The 23,382-nt window shown below is 53.9% G+C and overlaps 1 protein-coding gene across 2 annotated transcripts in view; it reads left to right on the forward strand.

Moving 5' to 3' along the window:
- The window catches only part of SLC6A6 (solute carrier family 6 member 6), an 80,066-nt gene that overhangs the window by 13,203 nt on the left and 43,481 nt on the right, over positions 1-23,382 (forward strand). The gene's annotated exons all lie outside the window — the stretch shown is intronic.

Genomic DNA, 23,382 nt, shown 5'->3' on the forward strand with positions numbered 1-23,382 from the left:
AGAACTTAATGACGTTTTGCTGATTGTCTAGTATTTATAGAACCTCCCGCACCTCCACCCCAGTTCAGGATCACAGTAGCATTTTTAAAAGGGGTTTAATGGGGCAGGAACCTGACTCAGTCACTTTTCTGCAGCTGCCTTCTACACCTTGATTTAAACATCCTCACTGTAGGGGCTTTCAAAGAAGTCTTTGACTCGTGACATTGAGTAAGAAGTATACTTTACAGCAGGATGCCGCGTGTACTTAACACACGCGTGAAACTGAAACGAAAGTTTCACGAAATAAAACTCGTAGCCTCACCGTCTGCAGGGCTCTCTGTTCTGTTCTGTTCTCTTTTATAAAAACGATAGCCCTGACCCTCTAAGTCGATAGATTGCAGGACCCACTAGTACACCCTGCTCTGGAATTTGAAAAACCTGGCTTCCTGGGCAGAAACTTCTCGGGATCCAGCTCCCACAGGTCCGGGGCCGGGTTTGGTTGATCGGGGTCCCCTAGGAAGCCAGGACTGGGAGAAAAGCCTGGAGACCCTTGGCCTCCTGCTGCTGGTGGTGGACCCGATTCCACCCCAGTCATCAAGCTCCCAGCCCTGGGTCTCTGTCACCGGCAGCTGCAGGCCTCCGGCACCACCCAAGACCTGCTCTTCATGCTGTGACATCAGATGCGGAGAATCAGGCTGGCGTATCCCTGGTGGTCAGGAGATGCCCCGCTCCGGGTCAGCCTCCAGAGTCACCACTGTCATAAATAGCAAGAGGAATAATCGCGAACATTTACGGAACTCTTTAACAACGTTCACCATGCTGCCGAGGGTTTAATGACAGCAGGAGATCTTATCCTGCACCCGTCCTGTGATGGGCGCTGTGGTTCCACCATTTATTGAGCGCTTGCTCTGCCTTAGGCAGTGCTAGCACCTTAGTCGCCTGCAGTCCTCACAGTAGCCCTGTCAGGTGGGCACTGTACAATGGTGGTCCCCATTGTACAGATGGGGATACTGAGGCTCAGAGGTGGTGACCTGCCCGCCCCCTCACCCCCAGGTCACACAGGATTTGAACCTGGTTGATCTGACCCTGGTGCCAACACCATCCAGCATGGCCCTCCCCTCCCCCTCCCCCAGGCTGGAGCAGACTCTGGTCCAGCCCCTTCCTGAGGCCTCTCACTGGTTAATGAGTAGCCCAGGGCAGCCAGGAAGCCAGGTGCCTGCTGCTGTGAAGCTGGAATGTGAGTTCTGCTTCCAGATAAAGAGAATCTTGTGCAAGGGGCTTGGCCTTTAGAGGCAATAAACAGAGGCCGGCCACGGTTCCTCTCCCTGAGGCTTGCTGATCCGTCCATACTTGGTGGGAGCCCATTTTACAAGAGAGGCCGCTGAGGCTGAGAGGCCTGTGTGACGCCTCCTCCAAGCAGCCCTTTTGGTTTAGTCTTGCCAGAAGTGCTCACTGCCGCCTGACATGGCAGGCAGTGGGATTTGGAAAGGAGGTGTCTTTAGAGAACAGTTGTCATCTCTGAAGTCTGAGCCCTGCTGGGTGTGCGGCCTTCACTTCCCACCTGCGAAAGGGGATGGTGATCGCTCTGGAGCCCCCGCAGGGTCAAAGAGATGACAGATGTGTGCATGTCCGTTGGGTGTTCAGCAGACCCTGGGGTATTAATGAACCCGCCAAAAATAGTATTCCTGAGCTGGGGGCAACCCGGGTAGTAGAAAGTCCTTGGAGCTGGAGAGTCAGACAGCGCAGGTTCAAATCCTGGCTCCATCCCTGGCCAGCTGTACAACCTTGAGAGGGCAGTCAGAGCCTCTCGGAACCTCCTCTTCCCCACCTGTGCAATGGAACAGTAACAGCCCCGGGAGGAGCAGAAAGTGAGTATGGGATCAGGGGTAACGATCAGTCATCACAGTGGGGTTTAGAAGCGCGCAAGGGGCCTAACAAAGTCAGTGCCCCGCACCCAATAGCCTTTCTTTTACTTATTTATTTTTTTATAAATTTATTTATTTTATTTATTTATTTTTGGCTGCATTGGGTCTTCATTGCTGCATGCGGGCTTTTTCTAATTGTGGTGAGAGGGGGCTACTCTTTGTTGCAGTGTGTGGGCTTCTCATTGCGGTGGCTTCTCTTGCTGCAGAGCACGGGCTCTAGGTGCACAGGCTTCAGTAGTTGTGGCTTGCGGGCTCAGTAGTTGTGGCTTGCGGGCTCAGTAGTTGTGGCGCACGGGCTCAGTAGTTGTGGCTTGCGGGCTCAGTAGTTGTGGTGCACGGGCTCAGTAGTTGTGGCGTGCGGGCTCAGTAGTTGTGGCGCACAGGCTTAGTTGCTCCGCGGCATGTGGGATCTTCCCAGACCAGGGATCGAACCCGTATCCCCTGCACTGGCAGGCGCATTCTTAACCACTGTGCCACCAGGGAAGTCCCCCCAGTAGCATTTCTTATCTCATCTCCCATGTGGGATCCCCTGAGCAACTCCCCCCCACCTGAAAATCAGATCCACCCTCTTGGGTGCCCAGGAATTTTAGGGAGGGGCTTGTCGTGAGAATTCCAGTGGGGCCTTCTCCACCTGTGCCTCCCCCGACCTCACCGCCCTCCCTCCGCAGCTTGTAAACTCTGGCAAGGGAGGGGGTGTCGGTACGACCTCTGACCATCCACCAAAGCACTCGCTGCCTAGAAGGGCCAAGACAGTGAGAAAATGGTATTTATTGTTTGTTTACCCTGATTATAAAAGTCATACAATTTTTCAAAAATTGAGATAGGGTTGGCATACAACGTTGATGTACATTTAAGGTGTACAGTGTGTTGATTTGGTCCATTGCTATTGCGGTATGAGTGTCACCGTAGCATTAGTTAACACCGCCATCCAGTCACTTAATGATTTCTTCTAGTGTTGAGAAGTAATATGTTTTTCATACAGAAAATTTGGAGAGCACAGAAAAGTCAAAACAAGAAAATAAAATTCATCTCTATTCCTACCATCCAGAGATAAGCACCTAATGGTACATTTATACACGTTTGGGTGATATACCTTATTTAAAATTTTCCTTTCCAAATTGAACTCGTAGCATGGCTCTTTGGGAGCCAATTTCTCCCAGCACACCCTCCAACCTGTTTCTGATAGCGTTTTGGGGTCTTGGGTCTTCCAAGTCCAGGTTTGGCAAACTTCTTAAAGGGTTGGATAGTATGTATTTTGGGCTTGTGGGCCATGGGCTCTCACCTCTGCTATTGCAGCTAGAACCCAGTCCAAGACAATAGGCAAATGATGGATGGAGCTATGGGCCAATAAAACTTTAGTTACAAAAACAGTGCTGAACCTAGCCCAGGGGCCACAGTTTGCTGACCCCCTGTTCTAGTTTGTTTTGATTTGTTTGGGTAAACCATCATTTATTTAAGTAATCCCCTAGTGAGGAGAGATTGGCTGTGTATAGTTTCTCTTTTTTGAAAACCACTCTGCTGTGAACATTTTTTTTTTCTATTTTTAATTATGGTAAAATACACATAACATAAAATTTGCTGTCCTAACCATTTTTAAGTCTACAGTTTAGTGGTGTTAAGTGTCTTCACATTGTTGTGCAGTCCATCTCCAGAACTTTTTCATCTTGCAAAACCGTGTGCAGTAAATTACACATTGGTCTGGTCAGGAAACTGGAATCGCTAGCATGAAGGGAGCGTGCATTTTTAAGATGCTCGCACTTGTTGCCAAATTATTGACCCTCCAGAAATTGCTCTAATGTCATCATTGACAGCCCTCAGTCCTTGAGAGAGAGAGGTGGCACGTTCCTGGTGAATGTGCTTTCAGGGTCTTAGGGGGCAGAAAATTTAAAACAATCCATCCTAGAGGAGCTGCTCCCAGTCTGCCAGCCTTCCTTTTTTGGGAAGAACATAAAAACTCAGGAAATATAAAATGCTATGAATCCTAGGCCTCCTCCGAGGCTGATAAATACACCCTTTAGAGGGAGGAGAGGTGTGTTTAAGACCTAATCTCACCATGAGTCTGGGTGTAAATGTCTTTTGGCCTCTACCTTGCTGTGTGACCCAGAGCATGTCACTTAACCTCTCTGGGCCCCAGGGTCTTCTGTCAAAATAAACATGATGTAGAATCTCCCTTCTGTGGTTGTGGTGAGGATCAGGGAAGAAAAACTATGAACCTTCTCAGTACAGTGACTAGCCCATAGCAATTACTGAAAGTGGTACTTATCACTGTAATTGGTCTTCCTATTGCTACTGTTACTGTTAATACTTTTGATACCTCTATCAGGGTAGGCTGAACATATGGACAATAATAGCGTGCGCAGCTCTTTGCAATTCTCAAAAAGGTCTCCCATCTTTCATACTTGCATTATCGTATAGCGTAGTTATTACTGTCGCCACATAACAGGTGAGAGATGTGAGGCTCAGGAAGGCAGTGGCCAGCTTGAGGTCAGCCGTGTTTCAGGTCGGGACCTGGGGTGAGCCACGTCTTTGGCTTCTTAGTCTTGAAGTCAAAGGTGCTGGGAGACGGGGCCTCTGGACCACCAGGCCAAGCAGGAGCCGCGTCTTCTGGCCTAACCTGTGGCGGGAAAGCTTGGGCCTCAGGTGGAGAGAAGATTCCTTGGCTGTATCTTCCTGTCTTGGCTCTTACCCCAACGGGGGTCACACAGGGATTTCTTCAAGGAGAGAGATTATTATTTTAATGTGTGTGGTTCTTTCCCCACACCACCAAGCAATCCTCCAGCACCAGCTGGGCATCCTACGACTTAAGTCAGTATTGACAATAATGACGCTGTTGGTGTGGAGGTAGTCTCAGGTTCCCCAGGTGAAGGGCTCAGTCCCACAAGACTGCCCCCACCCCCGACTTTAGCCCGAATGGCTGTGAATCGGAGGATCCCACGACCCGCTCCTCGGGTTGGATTAATTTGCTAGAGCAGCTCACAGAACTCAGAGAAACATTTTACTTACTAGATCACCGGTTTATGACGGAACGATATAACTCAGGAACCAGATGGCAGAGACACACAGGGCCAGGTGTGGGGAAAGCGAGGAGCTTTCATGCCCTCTTCAGGCGCCCTTGTCCCTGAATCTCCACGTGTTCACCCACTGGAACCTCCCCAAACCCTGTTCTTTTGGGATTTTACGGAGGCTTCATTACCTAGGCGTGATCCATTCAACCTCCAGCCCCTCTCCCCTCCGCAGGGCTGGGGGGTAGTGGGACTGAAAGTTCCAGCCCTCTAATCACTGGTGGGTTCTCCTGGCAACCAGTCTCCTTCCTTAGCTCCCTCCTAAGTCGCCTCATTAACATAACAAAAGACACCTTGATCCCTCTCGCCACTTAGGAAATTCCAAGGGTTTTAGGAATTCTGTGCTGGAAACGCGGATGAAGACCAACTTTATCTTTTTTATCATAAATCACAATATCACAGTCCCCCCCCCCACCCAGTTTTTGAAACTGACAGGGCCTTTCAAAAAGAAGAGCATCCCACAGTGGTGAAGCCTGAGGGGTTTCTGAAGGATACTGCTAACTGTTAGCCTGTGCTCAGCCACCAGACAGCAAGTCCAGAAACCTGGGCTCCTAGAGCAAAGCAGGCACCTCCCAACCCCTGGGGCTGCAGTTGGCCTCTGGCCTCGGAGGGCCTGGCTCCCTGGGGCAGTTCCCTCTAGCACCTCCATTATTTACCCATTTGCTGGGGGACTTGGACAAGTCACTTCCCTTCTGGGCCCTAGGGCTTCCCCACGTGTAAAACAAGGGTCTGGAATCATCTCCCTGGGGTGGCTGCTGGCGTGGCAGTGCCGAGCTTTGGCTACGAATGTCAGCTCTGCCATTTCAGAGTCAGGTGCCCTAGCGTAAGGGGTCTCCCTTTCTGAGCTGGGTGTTCTCTGTAAAAGGGGCGAAAGGGCATGTGCCCCACCGGGGTCTGCAGGCTTAGGAAAGAGGCCGCCCCCACCACAGCCTGGCCGCTGCTGGCACACCCTCCGTGGGGCCTTACACGGGGACCCCTGGCATCCCCTCACTGCTCTTCCCCCCAGAGGGAGTTTGGGATTGGCCTGCCCTCCTGCCCCTCATTCCCACCCTCCTCACCCCCGAGTCCCCCTCCTCACTCCTCTCCTCCCCGAGCTCCTGCTCTGTGGGTCCACGAGGGCCCACACCTCCCTCCCTCCCTCCTGCCACAGTGAGGGGGACGTGGCTTTTCTTTCTGTTTTGGGGGTCCAGTGCTGGGAGCTTCTGCTTGTCTTGCTGCCCCCCTAGTCTTTTCTGGGCATCCTGCCTGCCCCTGACCATCTCCCTCATGTGAGCGCATTCTCTTGTCCGTTAAGTTCCTGAGGTCCAGAGAGACGGGGTTCTGATGAGGAATCTAAGGCTGAGTCCTGATGATCGGTGGGAAGGATGCCATGATCGATTAGCAATGTCTGTTGGGGGCGCGGGATAGGAGAAGGTGGCCTGTGGGTGGTACACGACCCCCTTGGTAGCAGACACCTGCTTTGGAAAAAAGGAGGAGCTGAGAGGACTGTGAAAGTTCTGTGCAGCCACCAGGCAAGAGTCTTCTTCTGGGTGGGAAGAAAGAAAGGGACACGACTATGAGATAGGGTGACCCTCAAATCCTAAGTTACTTAATTCATATTTAGGTGGAGGTTTTCGGACTAGGCACCCAGAGTATTTGATTCCTCTTATTTTCTGGGTCTCATATTTTTGCTAGATGTGGGATGGTGGGGTGAGAACACATCAAGACCCTCTGGATGAGGTTGCCAGATAAAATGCAGGTGCACCTGAGAGGTGCAGCGACCTGCCCAAGGTCACACAGCACCTTGACGTTGGGCACCTCTCCTCTGCTGCTTCCTGGCTGTGTGACCTCAGGTGAGTCCCATCCACTGCCTGGGCCTCAGTTGCCCCGTCTGTTAAATGAGGACCGAGATCAAGATGCCCAGCGGGTGAACTGGCGCACGTAGGAGAAAGCAGCTTGGTGTATTGAAAAGTTGATGAGCTGATTTCTTATATATGTGGCTTATGAATAATAGCTGTAATAAAGTGCTTTCAGGGAAGGGTTAGTCACACTAAACAGACTAGACATTGAGTGAAGTCTCTCGCCCTAAAAGAGACAAAACTAGAAAAGCTTGGAAGGTGGCAGGTGGCTGTGCTTCTGGGCAGTGATTCCTGACACCTCGGACCCCTGGGCTAGCTGATCCCCATGTGGCCAGGCCTGAGAGTGCCACGGCTGGGCACCTGGCTTGAAGTGCTTCTGGGGAGAAGGGTCCCCCCTAACTTTATTAAATTAATTTTATTTCATATTCATAAATATTATGACAGGTGCTGGTGATACAAATATAAGCAAGATATTGTCAGTTTTTTAGAATTTTACAGTCTAGTAGGTGAGACTGTGTGAAAGTGTAAATTACGTTAAATTTTGGTGATTTCTTTTCCAGTTTTATTGAGAATAAATGACATACATCACTGTATGAATTTCAGAAGTACAGCGTGATGGCTTGATTTGCATATATTGTGAAAAGGATTACCACAGTAGGTTCTGTTAACGTCCATCACCTTGTGTAGATACAACAGCCCCCAACTTAAGGTCATGGGGCCAGACCTTTGACTTCCCTTGGGCCTTTCCAGTCCATTGAGAAATTCGCATGTTTTCAAACCCTTTCCAGCTCTGCTGAGTGGGGGAAAGGCCCAGGCAAGAACATTTAATGTCAGGGGAAGTTTGGGGAAAACCTGTAAGCATCTGAAAACCGAGAATTGAAAGTCTGCTCATTCAGTCATCAGGGAGTTATGGACTTGTCCTGTGGCTCAGGCCCCCGCTGGGCCCTGGGGACCCAGAGATGAGCCTCACCCTGTCCAGCCTGGGAACTGCCTGGCCTGCAAATCGGGCGTCCATTGGCGGGGTCTCTTGAAGATGCTTGGGCACCCAAAGTTCAAAGAACTTTCCCAGAGGCCTTGAATGACAAAGCATGCCAGCTGGGCACAAAAGGGGAAGGGCATTACTGGTGAGGAAGCAGCCTGTGGAAGGGCTGGCAGAGCGTGAAAGAGTGGAGCGAGGACCCCGGGGCCGAAGGAGCCTGGAGTGCTAGGGGGCTGTGTTCTGGGGTGGGAGGAGGAGCCGGATGGGTGTTGGTGTAGCCTGGTGACCCCCAGTGCCCTGCTGAGTGCTTGGTCTTGATTCACTTTGGGGAACCAGCCTGGAATCAGAGTCCTTATTTAATGCTTCCAGGTGTCCCTTAAAGGTAGTAACTGTTTAGTTGTTCTGACAACTGGCTTCTGCTCAGGAAGAAAAACAAACAAGCCCAGCCCTCACCACGGAGACCGCTTGTAGGAGAATCACAGGCGCGGCCAGAGGTCCCAAGAGGAAACCCACTCTAATGAGATGTCTAACCTAGTTTTGCTGATTCACGTGGTTTGGGGAGCACACGAAGTGCCTTGGGAGGGGATGGCGGTGCCAGCGGACTTGGCTGCTGGTTTGACACAGAATGCCGGATGGAGAAACTGTTTATTTGGTATTTTCCCTGCTTGACAGATCAGCCCTGGGTGTTTGCTTCTGCCTCTCCCAGCACTTAGCTGGATGATGCTAACAACGGGTGGAGTCCGTGTTTGTTGATTTATCTGCATGAAATGCAAGGTGGCTGATCTCTCTGGTTCAGGGGCAAACTGTTTCTCCTGAGAGCAAAGCCAGGCTTGTATTGAGGCCCTCCCTTTTACCTTCCCTTGTGTAATGTGAGGTGGCCCATTTTACAGATGGTGCAACTGAGGCCCCAAGGGGAAGAGACATGCCTGAGGTTACTATTTGCCGCTGAGAAGTGGCAGAGTTAGGTTCCAACTAAAATCTCTGATGGTGACGCAGAACAGGCAAAAGCGGAACCAGGCAAAGGGTATTTGGGGAACAGAGTCTCACTGGCGGGGTTGGGAGTGGGAGGCTCACTCTTGGGGAATTCAGAGAACAGAGCTGGAGAGGCGAGGAGGGTCTTTCCTCTCCACTGACATTATGCGGGGGAGGGAATTTTGTACAACTCAGCCATCTGGGGGTCAGCCGTAACTGACTGACCAAAGAAAGAGATGAGTCAGTTAAAAAGGACAACGGATTTCTCGACTATTTATAGTTGTGGCCTAGATCTCAGGTATCCGTGCCCCCAAGGAGTAAAAGGAGACTTTTTCAGATGGCCCAGGCTCTGCACAGGGTGAATAAGCTGATTAAGTCCCAGGCTGCAGTGGATGGGACACTTTGAGGGGGGTCAGGGTGAGAAAGGTCAGAGGAGGTAGGGGTGGGGGGATGCTTCTGGGGCTGAGAGGGTGCAGACAGGCAGGTACACCATTTCCAAAAGCGGTGCAGGCTATCAGACCCCACACCCCTCCCTTCCTTTCATCAGTTCACTGAGATTAGCCGCATCCCTGGACATTAGCTCTGGGCAGGCTGAATTTAAAGGGTTAAAAGCTCTTGCTGGCCTAAGGGGCCAGTATTTAGCCATCCCAGCAGGTGTACAGACTTAAATGGGAAGGTCCTGTAGAGCACACAGCCTCAGTGAGGTGGATTCTTTTCGTTGCTGCTGTTCCGTGGTTGAGGCCGCTGGGTCCTAGTCCATGAAGATATGTGTGATGTGGTCCCGCTCAGGAGATTCTAATCCTAGCTTGTGAATTTTCCAAATGACACCCCTACCTCCTGCTGGCCTCAGTTTCCTCCTGTGTCAGGTGAAGAGGGGGACCTCCTGGTATCCAAGGTCATAGCCAGGAGATGCTCCAGAACCCTGTGGTCGAAGACCCAGGACCCTCGAGTCTTGCCTCTTCCTGGCTGTGCAACCCTGGTTAAGTCGATTGGTCTCTCTGAGCCACAGATGGGTAAAATCCGTCATCTCATAGGGTGGCTGGAAAGGACTGGGTAAAATAGGGAACCCAGGTGCCAGGTGGTGCCCCAGACACACTTGGGCGCTCAGCCTGGGGAGCTGGTATTCCTCTCTGGAACTGACTGTGCAGCTGGAGGATTTTTCCATACATTTAAGGCATTTCAAGTGTGCTTTTTCTCCTATCAGACTCTCTGAAAATGCTATAAGTCTCATTACCTTTGGACTGGTTATAGGAAAAAAGTGAACAGCCATAATCAGTGCAAAGTGATTTAAGGAAATAAAAATATTTAGCATATTTTTAAAAAGTTACTATTAGCTAGAATCATATCAAGTGGCCAACACAGTGCCAGGTACATAATGTCAGCCGCAATTATTATTGTTTCCAGGATGTAAGAACAGCTGGAATTAGAACAAAGGGTTGCTATGACAGTGGTAGACCAGGCTCCTCATTCATTGCCGCCTGGGAGGAAGCTGGGACCCTTGCACTAGAGCCCCCAGACCAGGGGAGGAAGAAGACACGAGGATTACAGCTGAGGAATGAGCACCTCGTTCCGCTGGGAGATGGGCGGGTGGGGGGGATGGTCAGGGAAGTCTTCCTGGAGGAGGTGGCATTCGAGGATGGAGAAGAGTGGAGATGTGCATTCCAGGGCCTGGAATGGCCTGTAAAATGCACCAGGCTGTGACAGGCTAGGGTCTTGAAGGCAATGGTGTGTAGTGACGGTAAGCTCTGTGATCAAGGAACCCTCTCTCTGGCTTTAGTTCTGCTAAGGGATGTTCCTAATTGGTGGCATTTTTCTGGAGAACGAAGTCTCTGGGCACCTGGGCTGTGTTAGAAGGGGCATTGTGACCTCATGAGCAAATATTCTGAGACCCAGAGCCGAGGTGCTGGGCATCTTCCGTACTCTCTCTGGCCTCCGATGGCGTCCCATTTCCCAGTGCCTGGGGTAAGTCACATTTGCTTGTCCACCTGTGTCTCTGTTTGCACACAGAGCCCCTGTCCCCTTAGAGAACCACCCTGGGCTGTCTTCTATGATTCAAGCTTGTGAGGTCTCCGACAGCTGCAGTCGCCTAGGAGATGGTGTTCAGGGAGACTGCCCCAAAGTGGGAGCAGGAGACAAATATGGGAGCCCTTCAGTGCTTACAAGTTCTGACCCAGTGGTCCCGCTGGGGGCCTGGTGGGAGGAAGGTCTTCCTCAGAGGCATCCAGCTCGGAGCTGGCCATGGCTCCCCTGGCTGGAACTGCTCCACCAGGTCCCCCACCCAGACCAGCAGTGGGACCCTCTGTTTACCCACCTCCTCAGCCCAAATGCTTGCGTGATGGAGCCTCTCAGCCCCTGAGCTGACTGCAAGTAGGTCGCCGGGTGAAGAGACACGGCATTCCCTTGGGGTCAGGGGCCTCCATGGCACTTGGGGCTCTGGATTTCCTAAGCCTGGGAAAGGGTCCTCAAATAAGTAAGGAGTCGATCTGGTCCAAGGCATCCAAACAGCAGCAGCTGGCGGGAAGGGGCACTGGCTGTGGAGAGCTCAGAGCTGAAACCTTGGAGACTGAAGCTCATGCACCTGGGCCTCAGTTTTCCCACCTGTAAAATGGGCAGATTAGGCCAGATGATGGTGCTGAATTTCATGAACTAGTGCCTGTTCAAAAATCATATTGGGGTTGAGGAGCGGAGTGGCCCACCCTCGGGCCGTACACCTGTCATTTTACCCCTTCACAGCAGTTCTATAAAAGTGACCATCTGGTCTCACTCCGATGCTGTGAAAGAAAGACAATTTTAACCTCCCCTCCAAATAGGAAGGCTGCAGTTTCAGAAGGTGGGGGCACATGTGTCTAAGAAAGAGCCCTGGCAGCCTCCAGGCTTAGCCTCTCACTGCACCATGGGCTGGAGGAGGTTTCAGCCCAGTTGGCCCCGCCTGGTGTTGGGCAGCTCGGAGTAGAAGCTCTGAGAACCACCCCAGCCCTCGCTGTGACTCGCCTTCCTGCTGCTCGGCCCTTCCCCAAGACCAGCCTCAGTGTGAACAGACGCTCGTCCTCACGCAGGACATGGTGATATCACCTGTCTGTGTGCCCGCCCCATGCGGAGCAGCCCGCCTGCATCAGCTCACACGGGGGTCCTTCCACCCTGGGAGGTCGAGGCTGCTCTTGGCCGTGACTTACAGCTCAGGAAGCAGGGTCACCCTGAGCCTCCTGGCAAGCCCCCTTCCCTTTCAGGCCTCAGTTTCCTCATCTGTAAACTCTGGGCATTGGGCTCCTGGGTTGATCTGTCACTCCGTGATGGCCAGGAGAGGGGTCTCACATACCCAGGGACCTCCAGCTAGGATCCTTGGGCTTTCGAGGCTGCCAGGAGTTGAGGGGTCACAGAATCTGATTTCTGCAGCTTCAGCCATCCTGGGGGACACCAGCGAGACCACCTTCCCCTCATGAAGGTTTTCTTGACTGCCGCCCAGGGTCTCTGGCTGTGACCAGGGGGATGGAGGGAGGCTGCTTGGCCACTCTTCGATTAGCTGGTCTGTAGTTCACGCCATGGGTTGTCACGGCCACTCTGTAGCCCCATTTCCCAGCAGCAAAGCCTTTGTCTGCTCTCAAGTTCAGGTCCAGCCCCTGTAACTTCCACCTCCCTGCTTGGCAGGTGCCACCACCCAGGGGCCCAAAGGGTACCAGCACCTTGTATGGGGAGCTGCCTGAAGTGCTCTCTAATCCCACCCCAAGACTAGGCCAGGGAGGTGAGGAAGGTTTCCATATCCAAGCTCAGGTCCCCAGGGAGTACCAACCCAGGGGACCCCAGGGTCCACCAGTCCCACCCACTGTGGAAGAGGACAGGAAGTTGGAATAAGAGGGGGCAGGGGTGTTAGGGTGGCGCCCCGAGTCTCATAGCTGGTTGACCCTGGTCCTGGCTCTGCGGGGTATCTGTCAGGTTCCCAGTAGGCCTGGCACACAGGAGATGCCCAGTAGGGCCTTGGCTGTGCGTCCAGGCTGCCGCTGGTCTCAGGGAGAACATGCGTGAGTTTGTTCGCCATCCTGATGCTGAGAGCACACACGTTGTCCGGGTGCTGTTCTAAGTGGTCTGTACATACTCGCTTATCTAATCTCAGCAGCCCTAAGAGGCAGGTCCCCATTCACTATTACTGTCCCCATTCTACATTTGAGGAAACTGAGGCACACAGGGTTTATTGGTGACGTACGTTTTCTTCTGCTGGGGAGACTGCCTTCGCTGAGGGAGAGAGGGCTGTGTGTACACGTGTGTGGGGAGGGACAGGACACTGCACCTCCAGGCCTGGGGTCTCCTGGTTGGAGGGTCTAAGCCATAGCCCAGAGAGGGCAGGCCTTGCCTTGGTCAAGCAGCTGTCACTGGCAGAGCTGACCCCACCAGGGCCTTGTGCTTGGGTGGCTGGCATTTAAAGGACAGGGGTTTCTTTTGGGAAGACCCCACCTGCTGCCTCCACCTTAGAAAAAAGTGACTGCCAGGGTGATAACCAAGGGGTCCCTGAGTCCCAGGCGGTGTGCCGTGCACCTCGTCCCTGTCCTTGGAGAAGCTGCCTGAGGTCTGCTCAGCTGGACTCTGCCCTTTACCAGGCTTCAAAACCAGGTCCTGGCTTCCTTTGTGTGTCCCACTCCCAGGGTAGGGGGCTCTCTCTGATGCTTGTCCCTCCAGGATCACATATACCCACTCAACTCCCTGCCCCAGAGGCCCCAGGTAATGCATCCGCCAGCCCTCACCTTCAGTTCTCAGCCCCCTTTTCACTTTAGTAAGTGGATATAAAGGCGCGCTGGCCTTGTCCTGGGTTCAGTACTGGCTGTCACTCACTCACTGGGTAACCTTGGGCCAGGTCCTGTCTCCTCTCAGAGCCTCAGTTTCCTTATCTATAGAACGGGGCAAAAGTGCCCGTGCCCCGGGGTGCTGCAAAGAGCAGCGGCAACAGGGAAGATCAAGTGTGGGGTGGCCCTGGGCCCACCAGGGCTGGCAGAGGTGAACCCCAGCCGGCCCAGCCTCCAGCTGCTCACAATCTGGCGGAGGAGACCACGCACGTGCGCTCACACACACACACTCACGTGCTCAGGTGCACTGTCATCACCAACAAGAGTCCTTTTCATTGGTTGGTTTTCTTTTGCATTTTACCAAGAGTCTCCCAGTCCATTGGCACCACTGTCCCTGGCCTCACCTGATGCTGAGAGTCGCTTGGGGGCTCATTTAACAGCTTTGAAGATTCAGTCAGGAGAGGTGGGTGTTGGGGGGAGCCGTCCGCACGTTCAGCCAGAGCCCCAGGTGATGCTGGTGTTGAGGCCTGTGTGAGGGTCTTGGGCATCTACTAGCTCTGCCCGAGAGCCCAGAGACTTCAGCCAGGGATGGCTTTATAGATTAGGAGGCCCATTTTACAGGAGGAAAAACTGAGGTTTCCCAAAAAGAACTTTGAACTTTGTCCAAAGTTGCACAGTTCTGAACAAGAGCCCAGCACCTGGGAGATGCGGGTGGGAGAGTGACACTGGCCAGAGGAGGTGAGGGAAAGAGTGGGGTGGGCATGAAGGGCTTCCTGGAGGAGGCGACACTTGGGCCAGGTCTTCAAGGTGGGTGGGATCCACCTAAATATAAGGGAGCCCACAAGCGAAGCACAGGGCGGAAGGGGATAATGCTGGGGAGAATGAGGAGGGCCCAGGATTCATGCAGGACAAGAGGAGAAATAAGGCGGCAGGGACTGCGGACAGGGCCAGACATGTAGAGTGAGCCTTGGTTTCCAGGTGGGGAAATTGAGATGATTAGTCTCCAAGCAGCTGGGATAGTTCCACTGATAGTTCTTGAGCTAAGGGCGACATGGCAGGCAGTGGGGTCTGCCAGAAACAAGCTTGGCTAAGCTGGTGGGAGCAGAGTTCAGGGCGCGCCTCTGGGGAGTTTCCAGTGGCTGGGTCGGCCTCGTCTTGCGGCGCTGCGTGAGTGGCAAATCCCCCACACCGTGCTCTTGGCAGGCACCACGGAGGCATAAGTGGATCACAGTGAAAGGTTAGGGGTCATGGAGGCTATGTGGGGCTGCCTGGGAGGTGGTCTGCACGTGTAGGAAGACCACAGTTGAGGAATGTCAGCCATCCCTGCAGCCCGCCCTGCACCCCTGGGGTGGATTTTAATGATGAGTTTTTCTTCTAGCCAAGCAGTAGCTGCTGTTAGGCACCATCTTGTAGCCCTGGAAGTCGCCACTGCTGCTGCACCAACATTCACCAACCTGACGGAGTTAGATATGAATCCGGTCCACTCAGGTTTGGAATAAGACCTTTACTTTCCGCCTCTGGCACCCACTGTGCTCCACTGGGTGGGGGGTGTCGGGAGCATCCCCACCCTCCATCAGCTCCTTCCAGCCTCAGTTTCCCCTCCAGCTCTGACGGTCTGTCTGTGAAAGAGGCTGATCCTCTTTGTTGATCCGCCGTGGGTCCAGGGCCTCGGTTTTTCTATCTAGAAAGTGGGCTTGCGTTCACACATGCCAAGACCCTAAGGCCCCAGCTGGAGCTTTCAACGTTTGTGCAGGATCCACTGGGATCTCCAGCACTGGGCAAACCTTTAGGGAACCAGAGAGAATTCACTTCAAACTCATTTTTGGAAGATGCTCGGGGAACACATTTAATGAAAATTGATTTCCTAAAGATTTGGGGCTCATCTCTCAATAAAAGGCAAAGCTTTGTGGAGTTTTGACCCTTTGGGGGGAACTATGCTCAGATGCCAGGGATACATGTAATAGAGTTACATCTATAGCTCTTTGCTCCATCACCCTCATCGAGGGGCCTCACAGCTGCAAAGTGGAAGAGACTTGCTCCTGCACTGAGTGTCCCCAGAGTCCTGAGCCCTAAATGTTCCCTCTGACAAATACTCATAGTGCCAGGCCTTGTACTGGGTGTTGGGAAGCAGGCCCGGGGAGTATGGGGCAGAGGTGGAGGTGGTGTGGCCTGCGGAGCCCAGGGGAGGCACTAGGGGGTCCTCGGGGCCACCATCCTGGGGGGTTGCCTGTGAGTTACTCGGGGAGCAGCGTGCTGGGCTAAGGCAACAGCAGGAGCCGAGGTGTGGAGGGAGGCGTGGGAAAGCACGGGCTGTGTGGGTCTGGATGGTGGAGGATGCTTGAAACTTGACTTCCAGACAAATGGAGTAAAAGCCCAGGCAACGAGCCCCTTTGCTCTGCGGTGGGCGCAGCGGCAGCCCGTGCCAGTGGATCACCCCCTCTTCCTTGCTGAATGAATCCCAGGCTGTTTCACTCCACAGGCACCAAACTCTCCTTGAGCTAAATTTCTAAGTGAGGGAGAGGTAAGCGTGGAGCTGGGCAGGAAAAAGAAAGTCCTTCCTCTTTGAGAAGAAACATGATTAAAAGAGGAACAGTGAGAACGGGGAGCTTGTTTACAAACACTAATGAGCTACGAGTTGTCACAGTGTAGACAGGATGTGATGCCCATTTTACGGAGGGTGACACCGAGGCTGAGAGCAGTGACTTGCTCAAGGCCCTACTGCAAAAGCTGCCCTGGCTGGTTTCCCTGGAGCTGTAACTTCCAGCAGAGCCCTGGTGACAGAGTGGGGGATGGCCGGCTGTGAGCGAGCACTGGGCCACGCTTGCCCTTAGCTGGCCTTGCCCCCAGGGCCTTTCTCTCTCCAGTTTCTGTAGAGGGAGGGAGGGGCCTGCCCTCTGTTTGCTTTTTACAGCCAGCTAGAGAGGAGTGAGGAGGTTAGGGTTCTTACAGCTTGAAAGGGGAAGTTTGAGGAAACAGAAACTGAGCCTTTCTTTTTTCTCATGTCTCTTTTTTTTGTGGCCTCCAGAAATAATCCTGGGCTCTGCAGAGCCTGTCTCAGGGTCCTGGTTGACCTACTCTACCCACACTTCCGGCAGAGCCCGGCTGGGGCCCGGGCGGTGGGGAAGCAGGCGGGGAGAAGAGTGACAGGCTTGCGGCTGGTGAGTCAGTGGCAGGAGACCGTTGCCTGCTGACTCACCACCCTGTGCGTGAAAACAGGCCCCCTGAGTCCCCCGCAGCCACGGCGCCCTCCCGGCTCCCTGCTTCCTCTCTTTCACCTGATTGGTGGTTATAGCGCGTGCTGGCAATCTCAGTGGCATTTGGGGTCCAAGCCCCCTCAAACGGATTCGTGCAGCCTGACTGTTCCTGGACCTCCGCCTTCCCTCAGGGACCAGGTCCAGCCTGGCCGCGGGCCCAGCCCAGGGGGTGTCACGGGACCTGCTCCTTGAAGCCTCACTCCAACCAGACGCGTGACTCCTGTCCTCCTCCTGAACTGAGAACCATTTTTGTGATATTGTGAGAAAATGAGCCCCCACCCCCCGGGTATTAGCACCCTGAGGGCAGGAAGGCGGTAGGTGCTCGGTCCAGGTAGGGCAGGTGGGGCTTCTCCTGGAACCAGTCCGAGGGAAGTGACGTGTCCCAGATCATGTAGCGTCAAAGACTGACCCTGTTCTTTCCAAAACCCATGGGTTTTATCCACGGAGGGGCCAGGGGTCTAGACTCACAAGGACATTTTCTTCTCTCGGTCACCCATGTTATGGTCCTTGGCCGAGGGACAGCAGTTCTGGCCGCGATCCTTGGCGGGTCCCTCTTTGCAAAAGATAGCGGTCACTTCAGCCTGTCCCACAGGTGCTCGGCCCACAGTGAGGAGGCCGGCGGCTCTGAGGTGTCGGGGTTCAGGACTTGGGCTCTGCAGGCCCCAGTAGAAAGTCCCTACTGGCAACAGCTTACAGAGGAAAGCCCAGCATGGGCCCTCGAATCCCTTCAGGGTGGGAGGGAGCCAGGTGGTCAGGGACAGCCTGAGTTGAGCACTCCTTGGGGCAGCACAAAGCTCTCCAGGGTCCCTCACCACCCGCTAGATAAATCCAGGTTCTGACCTGGCCTCCAGGCCTGGCTTCCTCTCCGGGTCGCCACATGCCCTGTCCCCCTTGCTCTGTCCCACACCGGCCTTCCCTCTGTTCCTTTGCCGTGCCCAGTGTGGCCTTCTTCACACACGCTGTCCCTGCTCTGAGAACACCGTTCCCCCAGATGTTTGCCATGCAGATCCCAGCTTCAAGGTGGTTGAAAGCACAGACCCTGAAGCCCATTGATTGCTGTGTGACTTTGGGCAAGCGACTTCACCTCTCTGGGCCTCATTCCTTCATCCAGGCTAGTGAGAGGAATAGATGAATTGGTACCTGCAAGGGCTTAGCACAGGGCCTGCCCAGAACCAGTCTTTAGTGAGCGTCTCCACTATGAAACGTCACCTCTTCAGGGGGTCCTCTGGCTCCCTGTGCCCTCGTCTTGCTTGGTTGTCTTCTGCTCACCGGTCCCAGTCGTAAATATTTATTCATGTATGTATTTAGTGTCTGTCTTCCCTTCTGGAATGTCAGCTCCAGGGCTCACCTCCGAGTCCCCAGTCCCTACCGCAGGGCCTGGCACCTAGTAGAGGATGCTCTCAGTAAATATTTATTCGGTACTCATTGCTCGCCGGAGCTGCCCTCTCTCCGTCTTATCCCCAAATATCCAAGAGGCACAGGGGAAGTGCTTGGCCTGCAGGACTGGAACTGGAACCAGACCCAGTTTTCTGACTCTTCACCTACTGCCCTGTCCCCTGACTCGGTGGCCTACTGGGCCAGTGCCTGGGGCACCTCTGTTTTGGGTGTGTTGTGTGCCCAGCTTGCGTTCCCCTCGAGGGCAGCGCCGGCCTTCCTGCACCTGCTGCCCGCCCATCCCCGGGCCACCCGGCCACAGAGCAGCCTGCTCGCGCCTTCCTCCCCCCGCCCGCCTGCAGGTTTGGTGCCGGAGAGAGGAGAAGGCTGTACATTGGGCCCACATCCTGCCCCCCGGCCCGGCGTTGTCCTAGAGGCCAGTTCTTTGGAAAACCTGCCCACCTTCACCCACTTTTTCCTCTGCGAACCATAGATCAAGAAGTACGATCTGCTCTATTAGGTCCCTGTACAGAGGCCACCTTACCCTGGGGTGTCACCAACCACGTGGAGTCAGGATCTAGGTGCAAATCTTGGCCTCGCCTGGTGGCTGTGTGACCTGGGCCAGACCCTCCCCTTCTTTGAGCCTCAGCTTCCTGATCTGTGAAAAGGAAGGCTCCGTGAGGCTTGGGGCGAAGTCAACGCTCCTGTAGGTTGAAGGCGGAGCCTGAGCCAGGCAGGGTGCTCGCAGCAGAATGGGGGTAGACATGAGCCTTCGTGGGGGGAGGGGAGGGCCTTGCCCACAGACGCTGAGCCCAGGAGATAACAGACCCTGTCCCCAGAGCTGCCTTGCTGAAAACAATTCCCCAAACAGAACTCACTTTCACTAGGACCACAGAATTGTCGCTCATTGTTTCGACTTTGTTCCTGGCAAAACAATGCCGGGCTTCCTGGATGACCTCACTGGGGCGAGCCATCGGACCTTGGAGGCTGGGCTGGTCAGCATCTCCAGCCAAGCCTGTCCTGCCCTTTGCTGCGACTGCCTTGGGTGACCTGAGACAATGGTCTGACCAAAGAGGACAAACTGGGTGTTTGGCCCACACGATGTTGTAGAAATTGGAAGTTGTATGTGCACATACGTCTCAGATTTCAACACCTCTCCAGAAATTGGAGGATCTGGCCTCAGTGGCCTCGATCCCAAAGGCAACCACAGTAGCTGGAGCTGAGGAGAGCTGCCCGTGGCATATTCTGCAGGCCCTTCCCCACTGGCCTCCATTCTTTGCCTGCCAGGTCCCTGGAGGCCTTTGAGCTTGTCATGCTTGAGTTAGCCTGAGTTAGGAATAGATAACCAAGACAGAAGGATACAGACCTTCTGATTGAAGGTCAATCAAATGATCAAATGATTCAATCAAATGATCAAATCTTTTAAAGGTGTACCTTTTCATGAAAAAGAATAAAAAACCCTTTTTTAAAATTAATTCCTGCTTTCTTTTCAAAGTCAGCTACCCTAGGAAGTAAAATAGTGCTCTTAATACACGTTTTTTTTTTCCCTTTGGTGCTTAACTGTTAAATACTCTCTAGGGCCAGGATTGTATGTAAGCAGCGTGCCTGGGGCAGACATTACTAATTGATCCTGGCCCTCCTCCTTACTGAGCCTGTCCCCCACCTGCAGTCTGTGGGGACAGTGCTCGAAGGAGCCCCTCCAGGGCTATCAGAGAAGTTTGGGAGAAACTCTTCCTGTTTGCTAGAGGAAGCCTCGGGTCCATGGCTCCATCCGTCCTGCCCCAGTCAGTGCGTTCCATCGGCCTGCTCAGCCCACCCCTGTGGCCCTGGGCGCTGACTGCCGCACGGGTCCCCAGGCCCTGCCCTGTCTGTCTCTGTCATGTGGCCCCTCACTTCCCTGTTTGCCTTCACCTACTTCCCTAATTTTTCAGCATAGCCCAGTAGCTTGAAGCTGGCATAAAGGCGCCAGACCTGATGTCACTCTGTGACATATCTAGAGCAAGTGATCCAAAACAGCCGAGTGGTTGAGAACATGGAATTGAGAGGCCGAAATAGACCTGGGAGCCCTTCGAAGCTTCAGCGGCCTTTTGCTTGCTTTGTGACCCTGGGCAAGTAACTTCACCACTCTGTGCCTTGCCAGCAACAGGCAGATGGTAATGGCCACCCATGGACAGGGTTAATTGAGAAAATGCTTGCAAAGTGCTTAGCACGCTGCTGAATAAGTGTGCGTGCAGCCAGTGCCCAACAAATGCAGCTTGCTTTCTCAGGATACGCTCAGGATACGATGCCTGCCACATAATGTAGTAAAATCCCAGTGTGATCAGATGTTTTCTTCAATAACAGCTAAAATTTATTAATCACTTGTATGTACCAGGCACTGTGCTCAGTATTTTACAGGCATCATCCTATTTGATCCCTATAAGGCGAGTTTTATTTTTACCCCCATTTTTTTAACCAGTGAGGAAACTGAGGCACAGAGAGGGTTGTCGCTTGGACAGGTCACTCAGCTTAGTTGTGGCCTCTGTGAGCCCAGAACACTGGGTCTGGAGTGGAGACGGGGGACAAGGAACGGAGAGAGGAGGAGGGACCCTGCTCTGGAAAGGGCAGACAAGGGGTCCAGCTGCTTGCTTGATTCCATAGCAGGCCCAGCGGGCTGCGGGCTCCCTACCTGTGAAATGAATGGATCTGTCGTCCAGCTGTCCTGCCCCAGTTTGGGGATTCTGGGAGTCGCTTGCCAAACCCCAGATGTCAGGCCCAGAGATTGATCCTATAGCCCAGCTGTGGGCTATGCCCTTTTGGGGTGGGGAAAGTATTCCAAAAAGGAAACAGAAGTACCTGCCCTCTTATTTAAAAACCCTGTAGGGACTCCTGAGTGACAACAGGGGACTTGAGTCATTGTTCTTGACAGGAGAGAGCCACATGGGAAACTGTTTACTTGAGAAAGTTCAAGTTCTGCAGGGGAGGGCAAGGCAGAGAGCCCCCCGGCTTCTGGGCTTGGTTCCCCCAAAGCCTTGGGCTGAGGTGGCAGGTGTGGGGGAGGGGCCTCAGTAGCATCTCAATTTCAAGACCCAGATGGCTGGTGCGTGGGCCCCCGGGGTCCCCAGCACTGCCCTGCTGCTGGCTCTGTACCTCTGCAGTCCTTTCCCTCTGAACTCAGTGTCCCCATCTGCAAACCCTGCAGAGGCTGCTCTCTAACCTTCGCTCCGGTGCTTTCAGCGTTGGGCAGACCAGCTGGGAATTCTGCCTCTAGTCTCCTTCCCACCTGTGTATCCTCAGCCAGGCCACTCTCTTCCCTGCTTGAGCCTCAACTCCCCCCATCCGTAAAACGGTCCTAAAAATCCCGTCTGCAGTGTTGAGGGTGTTTGAAGAGTGCATAGAAAATTGTGTATAGACAGCTCAGCACAGAATTAAAGTACTCAAAAATTTGGTAGTTTTACATTGGGAGGAAGCAAAGGAACATCTTGTCAACCCACGGCATCTCTGGCACTAGGTTGACTCTGTCTGAGTACGTGTCACAAGCCAACCCGGTGATCTGCACGTTGGTCTTCAGGCACCGGAACCAGGCCCTGGCTGTGATGTCCACCCCAGGAACAGAGTAGGAGTTTCAGCTGGACAAGAAGGGAGCCTTCGTCGTGGAACCTCTGTATTGGAGCCGATTCTAATCACTTGTAGCTGTAATAAGCAAATAGGAAGCTCTTAAAATGGGGAATAATGTATCACGGTTGCTAGAAAATAGCCCTGGGCCTGGCGCCAAGGAAAACAGCGCTCAGCGGCGGCCTGCAAGGCAGCGAGCGTCTGGGACACCTCGGAGGGGGCTCGTTCCCAAGTGCTGGCTGCACTGGGGGCGCGATGTTGCTGTGTGACAGGCGAGAGAGAGTTAGTGAGTCTCTTGGGGGTCTGCAGAGTTGGACGGGCTGGACTGGCCAAGGGACAGTGAGGCGGAGCTGGGGGTTCCAGAACGTCATGGTCGCTGTCACTCCCAGCTTCGTGACCTCAGCAGTGTCACTTGGCCTCTCTGGGTCTTGCTGATCTCACTCTGAGTAGGACTAAGGCCTTCCATACCGCATGGCCAGTGTGGACCCCAGAATAATTAGAGCAATAACAGAGTAGTACTGGCAGATACTAGTTCAGGAGCACTTGCCATGGGCACCCCCTCGTTCAGTCCTTGTAACATCCCTATGAGGCGGCCACAGTTATCCCTCTTTACACAGGAGAACACTGAGGGCCAGAGGGTGGAGTAACTTGCCTGAGGTCCCTCAGCCAGGAAGTGGCTCTCAGCTTCTAGGCCGGGGCTCACCCTTTGATTCCTGCAGGGGCCAGGCTGCCACCAGGGGGCCTAGAGCAGCCATGCGGGAAGCCCGAGCCTGAGGGGTGGGCTGAACCAAAGCGGTAATGTGGGACCAGTGTCCCAAGGAGAAGGGGCCTGTGCTGAGACCCAGTAGCTGTGGTGAGGCGCGTGTGTTTTCTTCCGGGAGTGACGGAGGGTTGCGGTGGGAGGGCATTATGATCTGAGTCTGCTTCGTAAGTTGCCTTCAGCTGCTGTTTTGAGAACAGATTGTAGGGGTGGGATGGGCAGAGTAGCAGCAGGGAGACCCAGGAGGAGGCTGCAGGGGATGCCCATGGAGGGCTGTCAAGCCTGGAGCCGGTAGTTGCCATGGTGATGGAGAAGTGGGTGGATGCCAGGAATGTACAGGAGGCGGAATCCGCGGATCTTGCTGCTGGGGCTTCCTCGGACACCCCAGAGGAGCTTGGAAGGAGCCCCCCTGACAGGGAGTTGGGGTGTCTGCACCTGGGTCAGACCACATCCAGACGTGAGTCTTGGGCGAGTCCATGGACATCCCTAGGCTATGTGTTCTCAATGGCCAGGTGAGCCTGTGATGGCAGCAGCCACAGGTGGGACAGGTGTCAGTGATGCAGGAACACATCTGCAGGTACACCTTGGCAGTGAGGAGTGAGGAGACCACTACAACACCAGGACATGACAGGCCTCACCCCCGATCCTGGTTCAGGTACAGGCGTCGGGAAGATGGGGTCCTGAGTGCGGAAAAGGGGGCCGGAGGTCTCATCTTATATGGAACCAGAACCTGGAGCCAAGGGTCTTAGGGAGCTTGTTGCTGCTCCCTGCCTCATGTTTCTAGAGGGTTCTCTGAGGGCCAGAGTGGCAAGTGGGCCTGGGGCCCAGAGGGCAGAGCCAGGACTCAGGGTAGCTTTCGCCAGTGCCCCCAGC

The sequence above is a fragment of the Orcinus orca genome, chromosome 10, assembly GCF_937001465.1.
Source record: "Orcinus orca chromosome 10, mOrcOrc1.1, whole genome shotgun sequence".
In the NCBI taxonomy this organism is placed as follows: domain Eukaryota; kingdom Metazoa; phylum Chordata; class Mammalia; order Artiodactyla; family Delphinidae; genus Orcinus; species Orcinus orca.